General features: G+C 28.1%; 1 protein-coding gene across 1 annotated transcript in view; it reads right to left on the reverse strand.

Annotated features, from left to right (window-relative positions):
- Nucleotides 1–16810, reverse strand: part of LOC114126222 (uncharacterized) — a 37793-nt gene extending 20983 nt beyond the window's left edge. The window contains exon 1 of the mRNA XM_027990117.2: nucleotides 16395–16810. The gene's annotated coding sequence lies outside the window, so the exon portion shown is untranslated. The remainder of the gene's footprint in view (nucleotides 1–16394) is intronic.
- Nucleotides 16811–21479: the final 4669 nt, after the last annotated feature.

The following is a 21479-nucleotide window of genomic DNA, read 5'->3' on the forward strand; positions in this document are numbered from 1 at the left end:
AATGTCCACTTTACATCATACTTAATATCTTATTGCTGTAGTAATGGTATAGGTACCAGTCAAGACTCATTATTTTATAAGTGTAATTCTGAATTCAATGCGTTTTAGAAACTCAATTTAAAATTAATAAACTAGACATTAGTGTTAGTAGTGCATGAATATATTATAATATGAATGCTATGTTTGGTTCTTGGCCCTCGTATTAGAATTTTTATATATATTACGCTTTTTATACATAAATGAATTATTAATTACCTATATGATTCTGTTAGATAATATAATACGCACAAAAATATTTTTAATCCGCAGTTAAAACAACATACTAAAAAAAATTATTTAATTTAGATACTCTCGTAATCTTTCCAAGTTTGTTGTTCGTCTAAAATATATATTATACTATACTATACGTTTAATTAAATAAAACCTATTAAAGTAAAAGAAATATATCTTTATACGCTTGATTTATATATAAAAAAAATAATAATAAAATCCATTGTTAAAACTGTTTTCTAACAGCAATAAGAATTTAATTATATAAATTAATTGAAATAAATATTCTCATGTTACCACTTACCTATTATTTTAATAACATTTATCTAAACAGTAAACGGATGTGTTTCCTCTTACTATTTATTTTCGTACATCTCTTTTTACTTCCTTATTTCTAAGTCTACCGTAATACTATACATATATATCCACTTAATATGTTATATAATTGAATTCTATTAATTTTTTATTATTATTATTATATCTATTTTAACATAGAAATTAATATAAAAAACTATTGATCTCATATCTCTGAAAAATATCACAATTGGTGCAAATTAGGTGCATACAGATATTATAGTAGATACTTAAAATACTTGAAAATTTCACCAGTTACTAAGATTCACATTTTTTTTTAAAATAATTTAATTTTCAAAATATTTCGCTTATTTTAAGGCTATTTATAGGTATTTGAAATATTCATTTTTGTTTAGTTGTTTTTTTTTATAAATATCGATAAAAAATTTTGGCGAAGTCTCGTTCAAAATCGTTTTTCGTATACAATGATACTTATCATTAGATTCAAATTTAACACTCTTATAATGATAAAATATAGTGATCCACACAGCATCTAATGTACAGTAGAGCGGTTAATCACTTGTTTTCTATCAATTTTCTTTTGTCTGTAGTCTTCATAATTTTTTTTTTAGATTAGATTAATCTAAATTTTTTATATGTCGGTATTATCGTATAGCTGATACGATATTAGTAAATTTATCAGATGATAAATTCCAATAAGTTAACAGTTTGTTGCAAATTACATATTCCATTTCATTTTCTGCAGTGCCGTAAATTACCAAAATTAATATTAAGATATGGCGAAAATGCATGTTATATTTGTACAACTAGGCGCAAATTATTTACGTACTAAAATGTATTTATTGGTGGCGCAAATTACAAGTAATAAAATTAGAGCGCAAAATACCATCTTCCATTACAGTTTACACTTAATAATTTATACAATAATAGGTTTTCAATTATTGACCTCTACTTCTAACATTGGTCAATTATCATACTTTATTTTAAAATTATAATAAAGATACATAAATGCCATAATTAAGTAATTCTTTTGCAGCCATAATAATAATGATGATGAATACTTAACAATTTAAAAAAAATCTATTAAACTATGAGAATGAATTATTGTTTATACTATACATTATTAGTATCATCGTCATATTTTATTTTCCAAGAAATTGTTATACATTTTTTATTTGACGGTTCTGGAAACAAACTATTTATATTATAATTTAATTTCAACGAATCAATGTTTGATAATTGAACTGAACTACAAACTATATTTTTTTTTCGTTATTCTTTTTTTCTCTCCAACAATAGGTCCCCAGACTTTTAGGCTATAGGTCACATACATTATTAGTATTAGAATTAGGCATTGTAATAGATATTTCGTTACATATTATTGTGATTCTATATTGTGTATTCAGGTATGTCAAAGTTTCACTAATTCGAGAAGAAATTTCGTTATACAGGTACGTAGGCACATTTATATAGCACTAATCTTGCAATAATGACAGTTGCAGTTTTCAATGAACACTGATTATATATTATATATTTAGGATAATCATAAATCATAAACCACTAGGTGCATGTATATTACGTATATATATATTATATCGGACACTGATTCTGCCGTGGAAGCAATTTTTGAAGCATGTATAGTAGGAGGAAATTCGAAAGAGGAGAAACAAACATAATATACCTATATGCAGTCTCGTTGTCCTAGACCTTTCTCTTCAGGGTCTAATGTATTTTTACTTCACTTTACTTCACTGTATGCGGCGAAAAACGATAAGGCGTGCCTTACATTTCTCACGAAGTGGTTTATTTTTCACTCTTTTATTATTATACTTATTTGATTATCGAGATAATAGGTTCGATGAGATATTTCAGATTGTAAAAGTGAAAATTAAATTGCACCGTAGTAAAATTATTGTAGCCTCAGGTATTGTGTGATACAATAGACTAGTATACTATATTGTTATTTTCAAAATAAATGTAAGAGAATAATATAATAGGAAGTATGTATGTTGCGAAGAACTTGCTAAAATGTATTGAAAAAAAAACAATAAGAAGAAGTAGAAGAAGTTAGGTGTATAGTATAGGTAGTAAGGACTGGCTTATGGAAAAAAAATAGTTTGACTAGGTATAAAACATTGTGATCTTTCATTAGTCTTAACCAACCAGTGATGCAGAGCAAAATGTTATGGTTAACTTATTTCAATAAACACTGCCAAGTTAACTCGTGCCAAACGTATTGTTAAAAGAAGCAATGGGTATCGGTATTAATAACTAGTTTTACATTCTTCTACGAAACCATTATACATATATAGGTACGTCATATAATGTTAATTTAGTATCGCTAATAAAAAAACTTTTTCCAATACAAATAAAAATATTACCATTGATTAAATATATTTACAATATACAATGTATATTTAATAAATGGTAATAAGTATTAATTATGAACTATTATTTTAAATGTAAGTTAATTCTATGATTTCCTTGTATTCAAATAAATATGACATAATATTGTGGTCACGAATGTGAATATCGAATATCCAAACAAAATTATACACCAAATTCAATAACCTTAAAAAAGTTAGTGATGGGATAAAAAAAAAAATACTATGAAAATAAGATATACATTGTTATAATATATTCCAGTGCACTATAAATTGATCTAACAATAATTTATTGAGTTCATTAAAATGTTTGATTAATTTAAAATTTCAATAGTTTTTTAGTTTATAAAGATACATTTCAATAATAATCTTCATGTACTAAATGTTAATAGGTACAGTATGTTTCACGAAATATATTATGCTCACTCATTTTTTTATCAATAAATCAGTTATTCAAAACCTTATTTAGTAAATCATATTTTAGAAGGGATAACAATGTTTGATGAATCAGCCTGTACAGTGTTAAGTTACATAATGTTCAAATGTATGTAAACATTTAACTGAAATAGCAATTAATATAGTACGTAATAATAATTATTACTGTTTTTAATTATTGAAATAATCTGTTTAACAGACCTATAGTTAAAATTTTTGTACATATTATTTCTATTATTTTTCAAACGACAAATATAAGCTAAATAAATTTTTGTTGTGTCTAAAATGACATCACTTAAACTGTTATAATTCGTAATCAACTATAAATTATAATACAGTCGTTTGTATATAGTTTTATTTTTCCGTTTGAATTTGATACCGACGAAAACATTCTTTATAATATTTTTTAACCTCAATGATTAAATATCTGGATATTTCTAAATCATTCAAATACTACCTAATTCAAATCTAAAATGTTTGCGATTTCCAAGAAAAACAAAAATCTTCCATCGATATATTATTTTTAGGAATTCATGTATAGTGATGACAACCAACTGACCTTGTACTTTCTCTCCTCCCGTCTCATAGCATTCGATAATACCACGTGATCCCGTTATACATACTACATAGGTACAACAGGTATTTAGGACCACTGCAGTGATCCTAGTTTAAGACCCGACAGGACGACTCACATATAGGCCTCGTAGGTATGCATTATAATAATATAACCGCATAATAAGATTCTACGCACGATTCGCACCCGGCATTTCCCCGCCCTAGGCCAGAGGCGATTAATGCCAAACGAGAGTTAAACTCGATACCGTATCATCGTGATTATGTATCTACCGAGCGGTTTAATGATTCAATTTTTTTTCAAAAAAAATTTAAACGTTCATTACGCCAATACCCGTCGTCGTCGATGATTCGGAAACAATTATTGCTCGTAATGGTAATAATCGTACACGCGGTTAAGTAGGAGGTATTATGAGAGACAGCAGCAAAACTAGAGACGGAAAAATAACCGGAACGTGAGTCACGACTGATGAGCGCGAGGAGAACGTCCCGAGGCGGTGACGTTGAACTTGAATCGCGGGGACCGATAATGAAAACTTTTGTTTGAGCTATTATATACACATAATAATATTATGTGTACCGAAAAAAAAATCCAACCGGTCGAGCAAGAAGACATTTGTCCGATGTCTAATATGACTGAATAACATTCGTTTTACTCATTGAACTAGTTTTATAATATAATAACTACACACATATTATGGCATAGTGTGTGTACTTCTTTTTGCCCGCGACATGACTCATTTACCGATAAGGATTTTGCAATGAACTTATAGTTACGTTTCGCCACTAGGAAATCCGGTTGTCCGATCGGACGAACGACGGTGTAAATCGCGTAATTTTGAATTTACTTAACTTTAAGAAAGTTCCCTATGGCATTTTAAACATTTTTCTTACTTGTAACAACATATACTTATAAGTTTAAGTTACAATAACGTTTGTTACGTGTGCTTTATAATTCGTACCTGCGAATATATAGCTCGGATTCAAAAGAAAAGAAACTCTATTATTCGCATACTTTTAAATTTATACATACCTAATAATATGTTCATGAATATTACACAATAATCAATAACAATAATAATAATAGTATTTTTTTTTTTTTATATTTTCACTTGTAACGGTACGTATACACAGTACACGTGTTTCGACTGTATTAAATGTGAATTGTGAATGTGCGATACACTAATTGAATTTATTTTATACACAACGATGTGGAGAATAAAAATATTTTTAATAAAGCTGATCAGTAAACAAATAATATGTACTCGCATAACATCCAGTTTGAATATTATTAAACACTATGAGTTATTGTAATAGATAAAATGCACCAGAAAAAAAATTATTAAAAACAATTACAACTGTAATATAAACTCAATGACTTTATTTTAACTGTTAAAAATTTACTAACCTTATAATATTATATCAATATTTGTACATATTTGTGAAAAAAAAAATATTTTATAATACTGCTGTGTAATCTATATTATAAACGTAATTAAAACTTCTATATTATTAATATAAAATAAAAATATCAGTTAATTATAATATTTACACCAAAAACTATAAAAAGTACTGTTAAAATAATAAAAAATAATAATAATTAACCAACGTAAATAAATTAAGTAAAAATATAACTTAAAACAAATTCAATAACTAAACAATTCTATGTAAGTATAAAAACTGGCTAAATCTTTCTACGTGCAAAATAATATGCTACATTTTATAAAAAGTATTTGATTTTTGATTCTTTTCCCATCACTTATTTTTAAGCTATAATATTAATTTGAAATGTCACTTGTTATTATTATACCTATTACTTGTGAATGAGCTGATATCTACTTAAAAAAATTGGAGGGAAAAATATCCACTCTACCAAAAATAGGCGGGAACTAGTGTGCAGGGAAACTCATCGTTGTGCAACAGCCAAAATATAATTTATTACCGTTTACCAATTAGAAGATACCAGTTATGCACTTATGCGTCGTTGTTATTATACGAGAGAGTCTTCAAAAGTACCGTAACTATACTTTACTTGTGGTATATCGTATATTATATTATGTGAGAACCCACCGCTGAATGTCATTGAAAATCCAATCTCATATTAATTTAATATTCTGCTGGCCAATGTATTGCACCGTCGAAACATAAATTAAAATCCAATGATCGAATTTTCTCTTTCACTTGGCGTATACTATAACATTATGTAGCTTTACATTTTATAGTGGTCAAATAGTATTTGTATTGGCCGATGTTCGAATAAAAGATAATATGATTTAGGAGAACGGTCGCGGGTCAATTGATAAGCAGGCATTAACTAGACTTATTCAATTCAATGGTTTTAGAAACACAGGGGAAAACAAGTTTTTTCTTTCATTTTAATACTCGTAGGCATATAATATTGGATTGTCGATTTTTATAAAACACATATCGATATTGAATGGAACATAATATTATGGTATACAACGCAAATAGTGCATGTAAAATATGTATGTAAATATATTATATCGGTTATTCATATATGAAAGAATGCAACATACTTGGAGTAAATGTCAATTTAAGTATATATTTGTACTTTTACTTATCGGTTTTACGAATGAAAAAACTGTACGATGAGTCCTAAGTATTTCAACCCTTATTATTTATTTTGAATCAAAAAACAATTGTTATACTATTTTAGTATGGGTACATAATATATTATTCATACGATACATGTATCAACCATCTATATTTTTCATAACTTTGTCTAGTAATGTTTGATTTATAAAATCATCTCGAAAATAAAAATGGACTAAAAAATTTAAAGTATGTCACTAACGTCAGGTACAACATCTAGTAGATACATTATAAAGGGTGCCTCCTATTACATAACACAATTATTTCAAATTTAATATACAAAATGTTATAATTTATAATTGCATTATATTTAACTGAATTGGCGTATTCGTTTTGCCTTTCAAAACAAATTTTTAACAGCACTTATTTTTTTTTAATTTAATCCTGAGTGTTTATTAGTGGAATACATTTAGTATCCGTTTACATTAACAAATTATCAAAGTTTTTGAAAGCACATTTTATCAATTCTACCGTGTTATTTTAAAATATTTTCAAATTTATAACATTTAGTATACTTCATTAAAATTATACATTGAAGAATTTTATGTCAACGCATACAAGCGATACAATTTGTTAACGAAGCAAAATATTTTAGGTCAGGGATTTATTTTTATTTATTCGGAAACAGGCGATACAGCATTTTATCATAATTTGTATATATTATGGTAATACAAAATATGATAATTATTTTACAAATTATAATGATTTTACTATCTAAGTAATACATTGATATACGTAAAGTATCTACAATATGTTTAAATTTATATATCGTTTATAATTTTTATAAAAACATTTTATTAGCACCTAATAATATTATTAATATTATCGATTTTGTTTTTAACACATTTAGCATGTTCATAATATTATATTTTTAACTTTAAAGTATTTTTTTTTTAATTTATTAATATTATCAACGTGATTTAAATTCATCATACATTATTATATTAAAAGACAAAAACTCAAAAATGAGAAATTCTTTCATTTTTAAAAATTATTTTTAATTTCTATTGTCTATCAAACTAATTTATATTTTTTAAATCTAATTGTTTAAAATCCAAGATTCACTTTATTGGAACTTTGTCAGCAGCTATTATTTGTACACATATAAAGTGTTATGCATATATAGTGTTAAATAATATAACTTGTGTGTAGTATATTTAAAAAGAACATATTATCGCACTCATAGACATATTAACTTTTATATTTTTAATATGTCTATGATCACACTGATTTTCCAACCAGTCTCTCACTGGATGGCCAGTCACGACCTAATTTGGTTCATGTTAACTTCGGAAATGGATCACGATATAGTTTTAATAACTAAAAAAAATAAATACCAAGGTACTAAATAAAAATATATTTCATTTAAATTTTACGAAAAAAAATAAAATGAACAATAATATACTATATATATTATATATTTTAACAAAAATAAATTTCCGTTTTTACACATACAAACTAGTTTTTAAATTCTTTATCAATTTTCTTTTTACTTTTTTTTTTTTATAAAAAATAATAAAACTAAAATGGATCGTTTTACAGAAAATTTGTTTAAGCTTAGATTCGATTAACGAGTATAAATATACTGACAAAAGTGGCGTATTACAGTGAAACTGTTATGAAAGTTATGTATTATGTTTATAAAAAAAATTTTGAACTTTCACGATAACGACAAAACCGGACTACCTATGAATACAATCTGCACAGGAAACATTGTCAATAATATTTTATATTATAGTTGTTATTATTATTATTATTATTATTACAGTCATGCGCCGTCACAAATCGGCGTGTTCTGCGACTATATGTATTATAATAATAATAATATGAAGTCTACTAAAATTTGCAGGGGCAACCGTTATAAAGACTAAGCGAACACGAACCTCTGATATTTTGAGCTACTTGGCGTGTGTGAACAACGGTTTTTTTCTTTCGCTGTAAATAGCTTCCTTAACACATTTGCATTTCATTATTATAATATTTATCATGTATCAACAGTGATTGTTGTGTACGCGTGCTAAGAGAAAACATAACATGCCGCGACGCTTATTAGTTTTAACACAAGTTGCCGCTACATGTTAGTTTCGGGACTTACTAGACATGAGCAGTATTACTTCACCACCGGGAAAAGATCATCAATAATTTTTGGTCATGATGACGGTCCGTCGGTTTTCACATCCGGAACTCAACGACGGTTTCAACCTTTCATTCGTTTAAGTTGAATTCTTAATATTTTTTGAATAATTGGTATACGTGATAACATAAACATTACACTTATGCAACACTCAATATGTACATAATTCTACGTCGATGCAATATTCGGATAATATCGAGTTTTCACTTGGTCACACGATGTTTGGCCTAAGTCTACGATCACAATTATCAGGAAAGTTTATATCAACCACTTCCGCGATTAACTGCACCTACGATGTAGGTATAGTTACTATTCTATAATATAGCCTTTCCTTTAAACAATAACCCAAACTTCGAGACTAAATTAAATATTAAGATTAATTTTAGCCACTTAGATCACTTATCAATTCACAAAATTCTAGAATTCTCTAGAATATTAGCCTGTAATTGAATCACAACAATTTTATTGCAATTTTAATACTATTTAGATAATATACATGCGATATTTTTGTTAAAAATTAGTTCTACATACATCGTATTACTATTAGGAAAAAATTACAATTTTAGTAGTTTAAATAAATTATAGGACATTCTAAGAAATAGAGGCTGATACACAGTGTTCAATCAGTATCATTTTTCGTAATATTATGCAATAGTTAAAATTTAACGCATCCATATCAGAACTCGATGGCGATCTATGGTAATATATGCACAAAAAAGAGCGGGAGAACTTATCCAGTTTTCAAATTAATCTAAATAAAATATTAAAATTACACTTATTCATTTAGAGATGCATCTACTAATAATATCACTATAATTTGATGGAAATTATTGAGCATATAATATTGCTTATATTATTATGTTTTATGTTAGGTATATTTGTGTTAAATACCAATACTCATTAAATATTTTTATATAAATATAGATTAATTTTGAGTCATATTTTCATTCAAATTTTAACATGATAATCCTCCTCCGCTCACCACACAAAAATAATGTACACGTCTGAACACGATAATCAGTTCTATAGGTAATGTAAAAATAAAAAAAGAGATATTAGAATTATTACAACGGCCTTAATACAAGTATGGTGACAGACACAGTAATAACAAGGTAATGAGTATTGAATTATATTGACTATATTGAATGTTAATACCAGTCATAGATATACGTAATCAATTATTTAAGTTTTTATTTCTTTTTATGAAGAATATAAGTACTTTTAATTTTATAGCTTATTATTTATAAATATTGCAGCCCAAACTATTAAATAAAAAATTTACATAAGGAACTACTATATATTTTATGTGTATTTGGAAAAACTATTTATATAATACTTTTGTAGATATTATATTTGAAGGATAAGGAAAGATTTATTTGTCTTTTCAAAATTAGGTAATTTTTGGTTCACTCGACAATTTTACCTTATTATTTTAATAATTTTAATTGAATCGACTATTTTACTAATTCGTCTTATTTACTAAACGATTGTTTAATATTTCTGTGTATTTTCTCAAACCTTAATTAAGTCGTCAACGACTCTTAAACGGCACGTACGGCTATCACAATATAATCGGGTGGGAAACATGCCATTTGAACAGAGGTTGTGATTTTGCGTGAACGTGATGGTTTAACGTAATGATAAGTGATAACTTATAGAGCTATTTTATTTAATATTTAGTATTAAAAAAAATAAGCGAAAACAAACACAGGCCCGGTGCATATATACGTGACTTACATACAGATATTCGTACGCCGTTTGGCACAATTACGAATGTATTCCTAGTGCCAAACCAGAAGATTCGAGATCTAAATACACTTTCATACTATTATATAATTATAATGATGGTGACGATGATGCGATAGGTATAATAAATAAATGAATCACGTTAATTTACGAATTATTGTAGTTTTAAAAATATCGCAGACTATGAAAACAAAACGTGAACTAAATACTCGACTAAATAGTTATACATTCAATAGGCGTATAAAAACATTGAGTTTATAATATTATATACTTAACTGGTAGGTATCTAATAAAATAAACTCAATACTCAATAATGAAATGTCCAATGTGGGAATTCCCGCGGAATAAACATCCCGCTTAACAAGTAATGACTCATTCGTTATTGACCAAGCAATGTGACTCATCTTATAGCCCTAAGGCCGAAAGTGATTTCGATCCGACAACCCCAGATTCTGGGATAACACGAAGTAGCAGTATCGACCAAATACGGTTTCAGCTTTAATTGCTATAATAAAAAAGTGCATTCTACTTCTATTTATTTTTTCAACAAACGTTATACCATTGGTATTTATTTTATTTTTCTGTTTAGATTAGGTCAATTACTTTATAGATTATATTTATTCATGATCGATGAATATTTAAACATACAGTCATCGACTAATTTTTCGACGGACAGAGTTAAGCACTACTCTTTACTGAACACCCTGACTATTTTATCAAAATGTTTATCACCATAACAATATTGGTAAAAAAAAAAAAAAACATTATTGTTGTATACATGATATTTTGGCTTTTGTTTATTAAGTTTATGAAAACAAGATTATACCGATAAGAAAAATGTATAAATATTTTTTTAAGATTAATTGTTTAACATTTTTACTCATTGGATTGTCTCAACTGTATCAATATGATCCATTGTCGCCAAAGACTCTAATCAGATTTCAAGTAAGAGACCATAGTGAAACCACAGTTATATAATGTTTCAAAAACAAACAAAAAATGCAATTAATAAAAACAATAGAAACATTTAGTTATGAATTATGACCTATGGGGTTTCTCAACTCTCAGACCTCACTTACTACTGGAATCAGATTAGTTTCGACTTCGAAGGTTTTTAAAAATAATCTATTTATATTAAAAGTATAATAGATTCAATAGGTGCGTAGTATGTTGGAAGTCCAAAATATTTAAGAAAGAACTAAACAAATATTATAGTTTCTAATGTATTAACTATTTTTCTTTTTATGTGGAAAATATTTTTGAAAACAAAAAAATATCATCACTATAAATAGAAAATTATATATAGTATATTTTATAATATTCTGTGTATATAACAGCATTCAGGTATTCCACAATGTCTATAATCTATTCTCTGATTATTCATCTCGTCAACTTATCGGTTCTACAGTATTTAAAGTAACCCGTTAGTCAATGATGGCGTAAAAAGTATCTCATGAGTGAGAGGAGTGGGCTATAATATTTAAATGACAAAAAACTCCAGAAATAAAAATGGATGTGTATAGGTACTACTTGGATAAGTAATACGTACGCATAATATTACTCGCAAAATATTTCGACGACCGGATAACCAATAAATTATAATAAAAATATTACCAAAGTATTAATTATTTTATGTTTATCATATATATATAAGTACCTGCTATACTATATAATTAGTATATATATTATAAAATATATAACATCAATATTTTTTTTTTTAGGATTAACAATGTCGTTGATCACTTTTGATTCATAAACTGCAGTTTAATTTAAAAAATATTTAATCTAACACCCAAAAAACTTCAATGACTGAAGATAGGTACGTGATACATAATAATAACATAGTATATCAAAACCACGTAAATCACTCTACTGTATCGAGACATTCATTGGGTCAAAAGTGTGGTGATTGAATTACTTTTTAGTCGCAAAACACATGGTTGAAATATTTTGTGGTCGAATGGGTTTTTTGGTCAAAGTAAAATTGACAAACATACCTTAAGTTATAACAAATAATAATAGTTGAGATAGTAAACAAGATAATAGTACAATTCCACAATATACTAATAAAAGCTCATAGATGATCCCGGTTATGGTTTATTGGATTACTTAAGAAAAATAGCTCAATATTTAAAATTAGATTTTTTTTTTAATTGCATGATAACAATTTGATTAATTTTTTTCTTAAATATTAAACTTAATATTTTTTTGATACCTATATAATATATTTTATACTTTTATATATTTTTTGACTATAATAGTATAATATATAATTATTTCGATTATATAACATTTTGATCACTTGAATTTTCAATATTATGTTTTTTGATCAAAAATATGTTGATGCAGATGACATTTTTTATCACTAGACTCTCGTGCACTAAATTCTCGAAATAACCAAACGATTTTGTCAAACTTCGTAATACGTACTATTTCTTTTTAACCGAAATTCTTATTTAATCTTAACCGATTATTACCAACTGTGCATGTCCAATTTGCTACCAAAAGTCACGAGCTTTTGACAAACAGTTCCTCGAACGGATAATCCGCCGCACGTGTAATAAAAAATACACACATCAACTCGGAGAGAAACTACGCATTCGACGATACTGATCGTACCGATAAATCGGATCTCGACCTTATATAAAATATTTCTGTTCCATTATTTTATAATATATTATTATGCACTTACGGCATATTGAACGACTATTTTCGTAGCAAACGGGCTGGTATCAATTAATGGGGACAAAATAACAGTATACAATAGTAGTAATATGGGCTCCGAAACTTCCAGATCGTATCGCGGTACACCAAATGTCGGCAATTCCTCTTTAGATCGTGTAACCACGTGACGCTCTTCAAGAGCACCATATTAGAATAAGTGCCCATAACCGTAGAATAAGACGTATTATACATAATATATTATAGCCATCCCGGAAACTATACACCGAACTTAACATTGTTCGCGGGTCAACACACCCGTGTGATCGAACTCGTACAAGTCGTAAACAAGTTGGACTTAAAAAAAAATGACCGCTTTAACTCATGACATTTATGGTTTCGTCTGTTCATATATTATAAATTATAATAATAAAGAATTACATACCCACCGACCACCCGTCGCATTTCTGTATGCATACAACACTATTGTTATTATTTTCTAAACGAAACGAATATAATATAAGCTTCTAAATTCTAATGATAATAATAATAATAATAATAATACCATAAATGCAATGGTTGTGATCGAGGTCTGAATTCACTCCGCACATACTTTAAATGTAAATATATCGGTTATAAATTACAATAGATAGGTAGTTAAGTTATTTTCAAAACGGTTTGTAGATGTGTGTAGAAATTAGAAGCCATAATCTTACCGTGCGTATACCAATAAATAGTAAGTAAGTATCTGTATCGTAATATTTGATTATAGTTAAATATTTGAAAATTAGCAATACACGTATAATTTAACGGTACAAAAAAATTATCAGATAATTTTTGTCACATTCCTAGCAACAAAAACAATCGTTAATAGATAAATACTTTTCAAAAAAAAATCATATATTAAGGGGTTAGTCATCAAATAAAATAAGTTAATAATATTTTATTATGATTTATCAATTTGTCATAATACGCCATAATATACTAAAAACAGGTATAAGTGGATAAATTAAACGCTCTATTGACTATTCATAATGTGATTAGTTTTAACACTTATAATTTTGTGTTCATAATAAATGATAATACACGTACTTCCGGTACTTCTCTACTATATTCATTATTCACTATGTTTTAGTAAAGAGATTGTGTATACAAGTTACAAATTATCATCAGAATAACTCAGATTAATCATCACTTGTCACTTGTCGCATACTACTCACCTATCACTACTGATATTCGACTATTCAAACAATAAATATAATATAGAACTTAAATATCTACTTTACCTTATAAATAGTAACAAACTGAGTAAATAAATAAACTAATACAACCTATCAGCTGAATAATACGAAAATGTCCCCTGGCGAATTTATAACGTACAATGTACAAAATAACGCATCCCTAACGTAAAATAATTTATATTTTTACCACATTCTATCGATGTTTGAATAATTATTAAATAATGACTTATAAGTTATAACATAGAATCTATAAATAATTTATTTAAAAAAAAATATTGTATTGTATACTTTTCATATTTTGACAAGTCGTATAATAATCAAGGTTTTATTTTGTCTACACTTGATTGTCCATTAAAACATAACTAACTATTTTGTAATGAGATGAAGGTCAAAATCCTTTAATTATTATTATAGTCACGAAAATGAAATATATATAATATATATATCAATATTTCTTTCATAATAATATGCAATTCTGTTGCAACGGGATGATCTACTATGGGTTCTTAAACACCACGTACCAATATTATTATACATAAAAATGTACGTGTATTCAAAAATTAAATTTATTATAGAAATCATAATTGTTCATAATACATACTGCATCCAATATACTCTGACTATTTAATTTTATTACTCTCTAATTCTTTGAAATAATATCGACTAATGAAAGATGTAGAGGAATAGATAACTTAATTACCTAGTTAGTGTATACAATATTTAAATAGTTATACAGCATATTTTAGCTGATTAATTGAATAGGCCCATACAGACGATATTATGATGCAGGCATATAAAATGTTTATAATTCAATGAGTAACATACCTTTTGAAATATAGGTTAAAAAATTAACAATCATAGTCCATAGACATGTTACATATTTGTATGATAACACTGATTATGAAGATTCAATAAGAATAAGTAATTATACTTGTTTGAAAAAAATGAGTGCAGCCTGAAAAACAGGTACAAGTCCCATATTTATAATTTTGTAATTTGAAGTATGTAAGTACTTTGTTATTCTATCTAGCTTATTTTCAATGAGCAACGAATGGTAACTGACGGATCTAAAAGTGCTTTTCAAATTTGAATGTTTTCTATAAACAAGTGTTAGTCTACGTTGATGAATTATTTTCATAAAGTAGATGCCAGACAACACACTTGTGAATATAATCCGTCTCTACGATATTACGGTCTGTTCACGAACATAATGCATAATGCACATGGTGCAATATGGGTGGGGGCTGTTAGATAGGAGGAAAAATCATCCAAAAATCAATAATTCATATGGGAGACTCCATGTTATCCAACATCCATAAAGCAATCCATAATATTACAAATGGTATGACCTATGTAAGAATATTATGTTGAAAATGAAGTATAGGTAATATTATGTAACAAAAATAAAACGTTCAGGTAAATATCAGTAATTTCTTGGTAAAAAAAAAAACTGGTTTTTTCCTTATCTGTAGAAAAATTCGTGTCGAGTGATTTTACGACTCGAAGTAAACAATACTACCGCAGTTAGTATATTAGTATATATCCGCAGAGCATTTGGCAGGCTTTATAATACTAGGTACACTATAATATGGTATTGTTCGTATCGTGCGCAAGTGCGACGACGTTGATATTACGCTTACTTCTCACGAGAAAACTCGATATATCTACCTACCTACTGTTTTACATAATAGTTTTTCAAACACTAAAAAAAAATAATTACGACCACTTAACATTCAGGCTGATAGATCCGCGATTATTTGGCGAAAAAATTCCCGGACCTTGGAATCCCGACCTCATAGGGATACATTCAGGTAAGCCATGCGCGCATTACACTTAGATAGGAGCATAAAATTATTATTTAGTGTATTGTTGTTAGTCGTTCGACATAACGTGTAGCAGTTATTACTGCCCAACCCGTCGTCCCGGTCACTACGACACGACACTTATATTTACAATACCGACCGTGGCGTGGGCACTATATTGACCACTATTAATTAACTAATATATTATTCCTTAGCATACCTTCGACGTATCCCGTCGTCGCGATGTTACTAATCGTGTCCCCGGGTCACGGCGACGACGACGATGATGGTATCGCAGCCCACGGCCGGTCGTTCATCTTTCACGGTCACAAGCGTCGGCACTCGGATTTTAATTTCACTCAATATCAATAAAATAATATATTATTTCCGATCGGTGGAACCGAACGACCGTAAACCGAAATCGGATGTTGGCGCGATAAGACACCGTGTCTCGATCGAACGCGGAAACCGGATAAGAACAAACGCACAGAACCCGAAGACTACGACACCGAACACGTTGCGCTGAAGCAGAAGCACTGCAGTCAGCAGCGTCGACGTAGCGCGGGCACATGCGAATCCCGCGCGTTCGCCACAAACAACGGTTTTCCCCCACCCCCCGTAAACTGTTATCGGTGGGAACGCGGTCCGGGCCGAAGGCAATCGTAAAGTCGTCCGTCGATAGGTATGTCGTACTATTATACGTAATACGATTGATGATATTAATAACTATATATTATTAGTTACGGTCAGAACACCCGGATTAGGAGGGAGAAGACCCCTTAGGAGGGGGGGCCGCATTTGTGAGTGGCCCGTATGGTGTCGTGTCGGCTTAACAGCGTTTTTATCGAGTGGTGGTCATTATAATATTGTACTTTTTATAGTAAAAAATAATTTAAATCGTTCTGAGATAAGTCAAATGGGAAAAAAATGTAATGCTATTGGCCGGTATGAAAATACCAGTATGTATGTCGTATGTATAACCGCAATCTTCCGCGTTTTTTACCCGAGACCGTGTTTTTGACTGTTGAGTGTACTTGGAATTTACATACTATTTTTTCCCCGGAAGTGGGCCGCGGCGAGTGTCGACGATGACAACACCAATAACGTAATGTATACCGATAAATAAAAAATATATAACCTAAATATATACCTGACCTATGATAATGTTTATAAAACATAAAATCACCTCGGCGGAACAGAGAAGAAAAAAGGGAAACCATGAACAACAAAATCCGTAAATGACTGGATTTTTAAATTTTAAACAAATTGTACATATTAAATTATAATTTTTTTTTTATTGAAAATAGTAATTTTATATAAAAATAATATTTTATTAGAACCTTACTATAAATTTGATGAAAGTATTGAGTATAATAAATACTAATGTCATGAATTATTTTAAGTATTAAATTAAAATGTAATACCCATGTATAATTTATCGATGGAGATATTATTGTCTATTGATATATTGTTATTATTTTAGTGAGTAATATTATAAAGTTTTGTGTACGCAAAATCGCCAAATATTAGGTATATATATAAAGTTCAAACAGAATAAAAGCAGAACTATTTTCCATTGATGTTGGCCCACATAACCAAGAACCTGCCCCTGAACTCCTAAAGGTCTTGATCCCGACTTGGTTACAGTCAATATCAATAATTATTATCTAAAGTAACTTATTATAGTTATTAATTATTACATACATCATATGGGTACTACAGACACAAATACATAATATAATAAATAATAATTATGAGTGAATACCTATTAAAACATCTACCGAGTCAAAATAATAATATAGCAATCTACGGTCGGCCGAGATGACTTTTTGGCGGCGACTGCGTGTCCAAATATATATGAAGGTAAAATAATACACGATTCCGCTCCATGGAGTAAAATATAACTGCAAAAATACCAACTGCGCAGTATACCTACAGCTCTCTCCTACTTATTCAAGCCACTGCCGTGTGTGACTGTCGCGGGCCTGCGACATTGGCATAAAATTGTCTGTGAATATATTGTACAAGTCATAATTTTCGATGCTGTTGCGACAGTGTACTGTGTTTACATATATCCATATAAATATATTACATTAAAGAACCTATGGAGAGGGAGAGATGTTTATTATTTCGTTAACACGGCAGTCATCGAACCTATATAATATTATGGTTCGCGTATCGGTATGGTCGGTCGGTTTACTTTATAATAGTTTATGAATTCATGATTGTAAAGTAATATTATAGTATACCTAGTATAGGTATACCTAACTTGTTTTATGGCGAGTCACACTACATAGTTCGTATGTCGAGTAAAAAAATCAACAAAAATTATATCTTAATAACTTATTAATTATTATTCATCAAACATAAGCTTATTATTACCTATTTATTTCTATAATTTGTTATTATCGCTGCTCTGTATGATAGGTAATATGTGATATATCGGAATAACATGTATTTAAAAATAGGTATGTTATTTTATCTACGTATCGTGAAAATACAATGATTCAATACAATTTTTAAATTTAAATGTTGTGTTAGATACAACGATACATATTTAAGAACTTAAGAATTTTTAAGTAAGAATGTAGAAAAACAAACACATAAAGTCATGGTGGAATGCTGTCGAATTATCAAATCGTATTTTACTAAATTTTATATTACGCGATACAAATATTGAAATATACAATACATACATAATAATATTATTTAGGTATTATAATATTTTAATCATTAAATTGAATAATATATTGTATATAGTATGATAAAATCATTTCTGAATATTTTATGGTTATAACTTTTTGCAGGTTAAATAATTACATATAAATAGTAGTATATAGTACATACAAACATAAAGATAAGATTTTAACTTTAATTTGTTTACTTATGTACATAAAACCCATTTTCACATTAGTCAATTGATATTATATAATACAATATTTGGTACAAAATTTACTTAGACATTTTGATAGTTTGATTGGAACATTTGAAACTAAACATAGGTAAATGCGACACGATGCAAATACGAAGGTATTATAAGTGGAGTAAGGGGTATGTCAAACGTATAATTTAAGTAAAATAAAAGAATTTACTTAAATTTTAAAGCATATTATACCTATTGGTTTTAGATAAATCTTATTGTTTTTATAGATTTGTGCACACAAAATCATAGATCAATGGGCATTGGAATTTCAAAAGCTATTATTATGATGTATTAATGTAGATAGAATAATGTATTATTTGCCACACTACCTGCTGCTATTGTGTATTGTGCAGCCATGTCTAATGTATATATTTGTATGTATTATAATTATCTTCCTAAAAAAAAAAATCATAAAAATATTAATCATGAGTACAAAGAATATTTTAATTGTTATTGATTTGTTATTTCTGAATGTGCTTTTTCAAAACATCCATCTATTTATTATTGAATTATTCTACATTACTACATACAGTAGGTACCTACAGAAAAATTACCGATATGTTATTCTGTGTACCTATAAACAATTACGGTTTCAATTAAACGTTTTAATTAAACATAAAAACAATTACATTTTAATTTATCGATAGGTTAGGGTTATGTTTCAATGATTGATTATAATTACTCCCCATACATTTTTAGAATTTTAAACTAATTTAAAAATTAAAATGTAATAATTTATTTCGCACAATATAATATTATTATATATTTATAATATAATATAATTACTTAATATGTTACTTTTAGGCTGCGTTGTTAATTAAATAATCGCATCGGATTGCGAATTCTCGATATTATGATATTTTATTTGTATTAAAACACGAGTGCACTATTCAGACTCTGATACCATATCATGTGGTACTTAATATTATGTCGGTGTCAGCGTTTGGAGTATTCTCACGAGTAACGAGCCTACGTGAGCAGCTCACCCGGTTGTTTTCACTTGCTTGACATATTGTAATATCGAATATTCTGAAGGTGCAGCGAACGGGAGCGGGTAAATGATAAACACTGTAGATGCCGACTTGTGTTCAGAACCTCTTAAATGACTATTGACTTAAATTAGTTTTTAGTTAAACGTGTGGGTAAAAACATAATAGAATCGTTTTTAATAAGGTAAAATCTGTTTTGGATTTGAGTAAAATCATCAATTCCTAAATACCCGAATAGTTTATTCCAAAATAATATAAAGTCATGCTACTCACACTTTAGTGTAGACGGTGTAACAGTGTAACACATGTCACATACAGTTCAATTTAACTTTTATCATAAATATTTTATAATCATTGTCGATTACTATATCATTAAACGTTTTAAAAGATATAAAAAAATAAAATAACGTTCAGCTTTGGACTTCAATAGAAAACTTTTACACTCCTGCAAAAAAAAAATATGTTATACGATACATGTACATAAAATATACAATAATTATTTTTAGTAGTAATGTTAATGCGATCTATAAACAGACATTAAAATGTACAGTGAATTATATATATATAGACGAATGAGCAATAAAATAAATAATGGAGATATAGTATACTTTTTAAAATTGTCTTGTAAGGAAGGACAGAGAGAACTAAGAAATAAATATGATTGATTTAAAAAAAGAAAAAATGATAAAACAAACAACTCGGTCTGCAGAGATAACATTAATCATTAGATAGTAGGCTAGTTTAATATTACGCCGTAGCAGGTTGCGCCCATATAATATATCATTTAAACTTTACACACACTCCTATAATATAAATTACAAATAAAAGAACACCACGTTGTGTAATATTTCTTTATATATAAGCGAAGAATCACAGTACACACAAAAATCATAATATTATATAATATGAATGTATTTTTTACTAAACGAATTAGGGATGTTCTTACAATGTTAGTGTCTGATAATGCTAACCAGTAGAATTTCAGATAGAATTCTACCGGTTAGTCTTAACTGACATTTAACCGGACAATTTAAGAACGGCATTTGATAATTTAAATATTATCAAATCTACTACTAATATACATAGTTGTATATTTTATACTATATTAAACATTGAGACGAAATATATACCAATATTAGAAAACTAAAACTGAAATATTGTTGAAGGACACCCACCACTGGATTCGTAAGTCATTAGTTCATTACTCATAATAATATACGAGGTGAGATCCGAAATTGTCGAAAAAAGGATTATCCTAGAAATACATATTATAAACGGCCCATTAAAATATTAAGCTTTATTTTTGATAGTCCACATAATTTATTACTTTTTAAATTATTTAACTTCTGAAACACGGTATTGGATTTATGAATGATTTAGAATGAATTATAAC

Source organism: Aphis gossypii, chromosome 1 (assembly GCF_020184175.1).
Source record: "Aphis gossypii isolate Hap1 chromosome 1, ASM2018417v2, whole genome shotgun sequence".
NCBI classification, from domain to species: Eukaryota; Metazoa; Arthropoda; class Insecta; order Hemiptera; family Aphididae; genus Aphis; species Aphis gossypii.